Genomic DNA, 7,239 nt, shown 5'->3' on the forward strand with positions numbered 1-7,239 from the left:
TTGGAGACAGGAATGTGACACCACCTGACACTGAGGTCATGCAGCACCACCTGAGAGTTACTGATGTGCTCCCCCTTTTACAGGGGCTTCAAATAGGGACTTTTACAGCCCCTTTTCCAGAGATCCAAATTTCCTGCACTGACAAACATGATTGGCCAAGGGTCTTAGCTCCGCCCAGCTCACTGGCCAATGATGTGGGTGCATCCTGGTGCAAAGGGATTGGCTGAGAGCCCTTGTTTCAGTTTGAATTCAGCCAATCACATTCATTCCTGGTTGTTGTTTATTTCTGTTATCCAACAGGCTGGGCTGGTCCAGTCAGTGAGATGTTGCACAGTGATTTATGTCATTATGAAAATTCACCATGAGATCAATAGAAAAAAGAATACTGAATCCAAAGCAAAGCATGGACATGAGACACAGGAAAATCTAATGATTACATTATATTTGTTTAAATCACTTTGTTGTAAATTGTTGATTTTTGGGTTTTATTATTTTGTTATTATTTATTATTTTGTCACTATAATCATGAATTGTATCCACTTCTATGTTTAAGGAAAATGTGAGCTTGTTTGGACATGAGCAGGCTTGTCCCTGCTTGCTAGGAGTGTAACCTGACGACATGTTTGAGCCTTGTCCAGACCTGGTGGGGGCTTGTAGCCACTGCTGCTTGAGTGCTAGCCAACATGTTCGGGTTACTGGGACTTGTACTAGCACAGTGGGCATGTCACAGCCTACCAAGGAGCTGCCTAGAAAAGGGGCAGTGAGCAGGGGTAGGATGGATGTGTTGGTAGAGCACAGACTCCCTGTGTCCCCTGTTCCTTACCAATGAACCAATAAACTGCCTTATTATTGGCCTACCCCATTTTGGTGAGTAATTTATAACAAGTCAGTGTGTGCCAGGCCCAGTGCTCTGTGCAGCTGCAGAGAGCTGGAGCTGTCACAGCAGAGGATGGCCATAATCCTATATATAATCCTATTTATGTCACCAGAGTGGGCAACCACAGTGCATCCTGGAACGTGGCTGCTCTGGATATTGGGAAGGAATTCTTCCCTGTGAGGGTGGGGACAGGTTTCCAAGAGAAGCTGTGGCTGCCCCTGAATCCCTGGCAGTGTCCAAGGCCAGGTTGGATGGGGCTTGGAGCAGTCTGGGATAGTGGGAGGTGTCCCTGCCATGGCAGGGGTGGGACTGGATGAGCTTTAAGGTCCTTCCAACCCAAACCCTTCAGGCATTCTGTGATTCCATGATCTGGTCTGGTGGACACAGAGGTCCCAGCATGAGGCCAAGCACAAGGTGATGCATGCAGGACCCTACAGCTGGGCTTCATGTGAGATTTCCCATGACAAAAAGTGCATTTTTATTTCCAGCTCAGATTCATCCTGTAATGGGACGTTTTTCATTGCATTAGCTGTCATGAGGAGGATTCAGGGCTGGGCAGTGGGATCTCTAAGGAGCTCTAATCCTTCCAGGAATGTCTGAATTTTTTTGATTTAATTTATCTGGAGAAGTCCAATGAAGCCTCTCATTTACCACAATGATACAAGGAGATTACAGTTTATGCTTCCCATTCTCAGTCCTGAGCTGGATGGATCTCCCTAATTCCCAACAATCACATATTATTGGATGTGTGTCTCTTCTCAAGTGTCTCCTATGATACTCTGCTGTAGCATCCCCTGGGTAGAGCCATATCCTTGCACTTGGAGCTGGATGTGCCTCACCAGGGCTTAAGAGGGGATTTATGGAGCCTTTCAAATTATTTCCCTCACTAATTAACGACCAGGTCTCAGGTTTGGAGCATGCACTTAAATAAACTGCAAAAGTGCATTTCATTAATCTTAATTAATGATTTAAATACTTGGAAGCCTCTGCTCAGGTCCTGTGATTGATGGCAGCTCTGTCACCCTTGTTGATTCTACAGTGGGGACAGGGACAAGGACCTGTCCCTTTGCCTGCTGCCTCCAGATCCAGCCTGGGCACCATTCTGGGAGGTTTTAAGTGCTTGATCAGAATGTGGATGAGTGACAATTCTTGTTCTAGACAGGACAACTCCCCTGAATTTAAACTCTGTGTGTTCGTGTGTGCAGCCACTGCAGCAGAGTGTGCCAATAGCCAGGGCTGGCAGAAAACAGGATTTGCAGACCACTGGAGGGAAGAACTGGGCAAAGTGGGCAAGAAATTGCACTTTAGACTGTGCACAGCACATCCACATCCCTGCAGGGCTTGGACAGCTCAATTTAGAGAGCAGAGGATGTGATAAGAGCTTGTTTGCACATCCACAAAGGTGCATGAAGAGACAGTGGCAGGAGGGGGAGCTCAAACACCACCCTGGGGCTGCCCCGAGACTCCCCAGAGGAGAACCATGAAATGTCCAGAGGTGATGGGGGCAAAGGACACGGTGAAGGCTGAGGACTCCCGAGGGACAACCACCTTGTCCATGGCCCCTTCCAGAGCTGTCCCAGCACAGCCATCTGTTCCAGAGTGGGGTGTGAAAATCATCACTGGGAGTCGCTCCCAGGTCACCTTTGGACCAAGGAGGTTTCTGTCCTGAGGTGAGAGACCCAACACAGGATGTGGGGAAGAGCATTTTTTAACTTATTATGGATAAATTGGGCGTCTGAGCCCAGCTGCTGGAGGGATCAATGTTGCACATTTGTGTGTGTGTGTGTTTATGTTCTCTATATTTATATTACACCTGTATCCTGCTCAGGCACAGGAGCAGCTGGATGAGGCTGTTTGGTGCTGTTGATGTCACCTGGGTGCTCCTGGTGTCTGTCTGTGAGCTGTGAGGCCAGACAGGTGTCCAGGTGTTCACTCACACAGGTACAGAGGTGTGCATGCAGTGCAGGTGTGTGCTGCACACATCTTCAGCCTCACTGACAGGGCAGGGGAGCTGCAGCAGCCTCACACCCCTCAGGTGCTGGATCCAGCATAATGTGCTCCCACTAACAAAACACCACTGAATCCAACAATTTAGTGAATGAGAGATTGGGAATCAGCAGAGGAACTGCCCACACTTGTCCCTGCTGCAGACCCTGAAGTGCTGCATCTCTGGGTGTACAGCAGGGAGAGGAAAAAAGAATCTTTTTAGAGAGAAGAGCAAGAAACAGTGCCCATGATGTTGTTCTTCCAGGATTTGAGCATCCTGCTGCTCCTCTGGGATCGCCCAGCTCAGAGTCTGGCACGCAAAGCCTCTCTCAGCATCTCACTCTGATTTGGGGCTGCAGCTGAGACACTGCTGTCTGCAGATCTGCTTGAGTTTTCACTGAGACCTGGCTCCTCCACAGCAAAATCCTTGTTCCCTCTCTGGCCATTCCCTTCTCCCAGACAAGAATCAGGAAGGGTTCCTCCCTTGCTTTCAGGAACTCTGATACAAATGTATTTTTTAAAGCTCCACTTCCCTGAGTGATGACATTAAGCATAGTACTCGGTTTCTGCCTAAAAGAGGTATATTATTTTTTCCCATCTGATGAAGGAAGAACCTCAAAAACATTATTAAAAGGCTGCTGCCAGTTCAGACATCAAAAGCTGGGAGTGGCAATCCAAAATCAATAATGGTTTTTAATTCAGACCTGATCTGAAGCTGGAATAGGTTTGGGGCAGAGCACATTTACCCCCAGGGTGATTCTGAGAAGCATTTCTAAATTTCTGGGAGACTTAGGGACACTGGACTATGGATGTCCTGTAGGGTGGCAGCATTTTCCTGGTAGCTCTGGGGTCCAGATGTGTCCTAAGCAGCAGCTGTGACCTTCTGCCAGCCCTGTCCTTTGGCTGGCTGGGGATGGGGCCCTTCCCTCATGCTGTGCCTCAGGGCTGTGGCTTTGACAGCCTGGCCCCTGGGCTCTGCTGCAGCTCCTCACCCTTTATTAAATATCACACTTTGCTTCAGATGATGATTAATTTCTAATCAAATCTCTTTGCCAGTGGCCATCTCCAAGCCTCCAGGGCTGCACTGCTGAGGATCCTTTGTCTCTGGTGCCTCTGAGGTGACATTTCTGCTGTGCCCCTGTGCCTCAGCCATGCTCTCATCAGAGCTATCAGACAGTCACAGAGTCCCAGGCTGGTTGGGGCTGGAGGCAAACCTAAAGTTCATCCCATTCCACCCCTGCCATGGCCAGGGACACCTTCCACTATACCAGGCTGCTCCAAACCCCATCCAGTCTGGCCTTGGACACTTCCAGGGATCCAGGGGCAGCCCCAGCTGCTCTAGAGCCTTCCACTCTCACAGGGAAGAATTTCTTCCCAATATTTAGTCTAAAATTACCCTCCTGCTGCTTTCTCATGCAGCTCTGCAGGGTCTCTGCAGGGTGGCACAGATGGGAGCCATGACTGTGACATCCAGGAGAGCTGGCCAGGCTGCAGGGAAGCACCCTGAGGAATCTGCCTTAACCAGACACCTTCCTTTCCATTACTGCTCATGGCATGTTTGCACTTCCCTGAGCTCTCAGGTGGCCCTGCTGTGAGCACCCTCAGAACCCTGGGGGAAGGCTGCAGTCCTAAGTGCTCCTTCAGGGGATGATCCTCCCTGGAATCATCATGGATCAGGCTATCAGTCTGGAGAAGTGAAGGGAGACCTCAGAGCCCCTTCCTGTGCCTAAAGGAGCTCCAGGGGTGCTGGAGAGGGACTGGAAACAAGGGATGGAGTGACAAGGACAAGGGGGAATGGCTTTTCACTGGATGGGATATTGGAAGGAATTGCTCCCTGTGAGGGTGGGCAGCCCTGGCACAGGTGCCCAGAGAAGCCCTGGATCCCTGGAAGTGCCCAAGGCCAGGCTGGACAGGGCTGGGAGCAGCCTGGGATAGTGAAGGTGTCCCTGCCCATGGCAGGGGTTGGGACTGGATGAGCTTTAAGCCCAAACCAGTCTGGGATTCTGTGATCCCTGAAAATGCAAACTCTTCCCCCCAGTGTCCTGGAAGCAGGCTCTGGGAGGAGGAGCTGTTGCTGCCTGATCCTGATCTGGGGTGTGTTTGGATCAGATTGAGGACAGATAAATCATCTACATGTGAAGAGCTTTCCTTGTGCACAGCTGGCTCACATGACAGATTCGGGAGTCAGGGAGCTGGTGGGGGAGGTTTGTTATACCTGAGATTAGAGAAAAGTCTGACAATGCTCACTCTGCCAGCCAGAGTCAAGCACCCCTGTGTGAGTGAGCAGGGGAAGGCACTGCTGGGACCTGCAGAGCCCAGGGCTTGGCAACACCCATGGGCCAGGGAGGAGCTGGAGGATTGTCCTAGTTTGGAGGACAGGTGTCTGCTGAGAAAGGCAGGAGCTTCTCTTTGAAATGGAGAATGTAAACCCTCTCCCTCCAAATTATTATCATTTTGAAATCAAGGGGCTCTCAGGCAAAGATATGGGAATTAGGAATAACAGTTCTTTACTAGGGAAATTAAAATAGAAATACAGTACTACAAAGAACAAACCCCAAACCCTGACAGAGTCAGAGTACAACCTGACACCCGTCAGGCAGGGTGTTGGCAGCAGTCCCATTCCATGGTGGCTGCATCCTCCTGCAGTGACAGATGTGGCTCAGTTGGAGCAGTGCTCCTGTACAAGGTGCAGTTTCCCTCCGGAGCTCCAGTGGTGATGTGGAGAAATCCGGTTTCCCTCTGGAGTCCAGTGGAGAAAGGGGCTCCCTTAGTGTCCCAAAAGCTCTGTTTTTATCTTGGTAAGAAATGTTGGGCTCTTCCCCCTGGCTGGAGCAACTCCCAATGGGATGCAGTAATTTTATCAGTCCCACAGTGGGACTCAATGGCCATGAGCAGAAAATGACTGGCTGGAGGAAGGATGGGCTGTGAAAAGATAAAGAACAATGCCCTGCCTGGTTTCAGTGGATGGCCCATTAGCAGAATATCTCCCACAGAGATCAGGATCACTGCCCCCACCCTCAACACATGGTGATAGAACAGATACCTTTTATCACACTCTGTATTGTAACCCCAGACAAGGATGAGGGTGGTGTCTGTGCCACCCTCCCTGCCTGTATGGGCTGTGCTGGCCATGCTGTTTGGTGACATCCATGGCAGGGCTGTGTCCCCTCTCTGTGCCTTCAGCCCCTTTTCTGTCCCTCCCAAGCCCCCTCACCTGCTGCTGCCCCCAGCCCTCCCTGCACAGGAGCTCCTGTGACAGATGCAGGCAGAACCAGCCAGGGAGCAGAGCCAGCCCCAGCTGGGTGGGGGAGCTGGAAATAGCCTTTTGTTAACCATTTTTAGCAGCTCATTTGGAGCTGCATTTTGCCAGCAGAAACTTCATCGTGCTGTTTCTCCCTCTTAGGGGAAGGCTGTTATTAGTGCAGAATGAAGCAGCGTGGATGCAGCTCCTCAGCAGCTCCGGGCTGGGAGTGCAGCAGCAGGGATGCAGCAAGCACAGAGAGAGCTTCAAAATGCCATTATTAATTCATGATCACATTCATTGGAAGAGCACCTGCAATTGTGGCAAATTTGGCTGCTTTAGCCACTTGGTGCAAGGGGCTTGTGGGGAGATTTGTGAGTGCAGACCCAGGCTTGTCCTGCACAGAGTGGAAGGGCACTGGTTTGACTGGGACCCCAGCAGGGATGGGTTCAATCCCACACTGCAGGTACTGGGCACAGAGGTGCACATGGATATTCACAGAACATCTCAGCTCCTCTCCTCCAGCCTTTACAGCCTCCTTCAGCTCTCATTTCACAGATTGCACCACACAAAAAGGGTTTATGTAACACCCCAGTCCAGCCCCATCCCGTGGAGGCTGCACAGAGGTTCCCACTCCATAGGTGGAGCATTCTGGATGGATCCTGGTCCTGTGCTGACCCCAATCCCTTGTCCCTTGACTGAGGGACTGGAGCAGGGCACAGCAGGAGGGCTGCACATGTGTGATGGCAACAGGAGGTGTGGGAGGAGCTGTAGCACCCAGACACAATAAATATAAATATAAATATAAATATAAATATAAATATAAATATAAATATAAATATAAATATAAATATAAATATAAATATAAATATAAATATAAATATAAATATAAATATAAAACTATATAAAAATAAGAATAAAAATATTAATAAAAATAAAAATAAAAATAAATATAAATATAAATATAAATATATAATTATATAAAATATAAAAATATATAAAAATAAAAATAAAATAAATATAAATATGAATATAAATATAAATATATAGAAATAGAAATATATTTACATTCTAAATGCAGGTACAGCATGGACAGGCACCCACTCCCAAGCATGGATACACCACTTATTGTTCT

Source organism: Catharus ustulatus, chromosome 24 (genome assembly GCF_009819885.2).
Source record: "Catharus ustulatus isolate bCatUst1 chromosome 24, bCatUst1.pri.v2, whole genome shotgun sequence".
Lineage (NCBI taxonomy): Eukaryota > Metazoa > Chordata > Aves > Passeriformes > Turdidae > Catharus > Catharus ustulatus.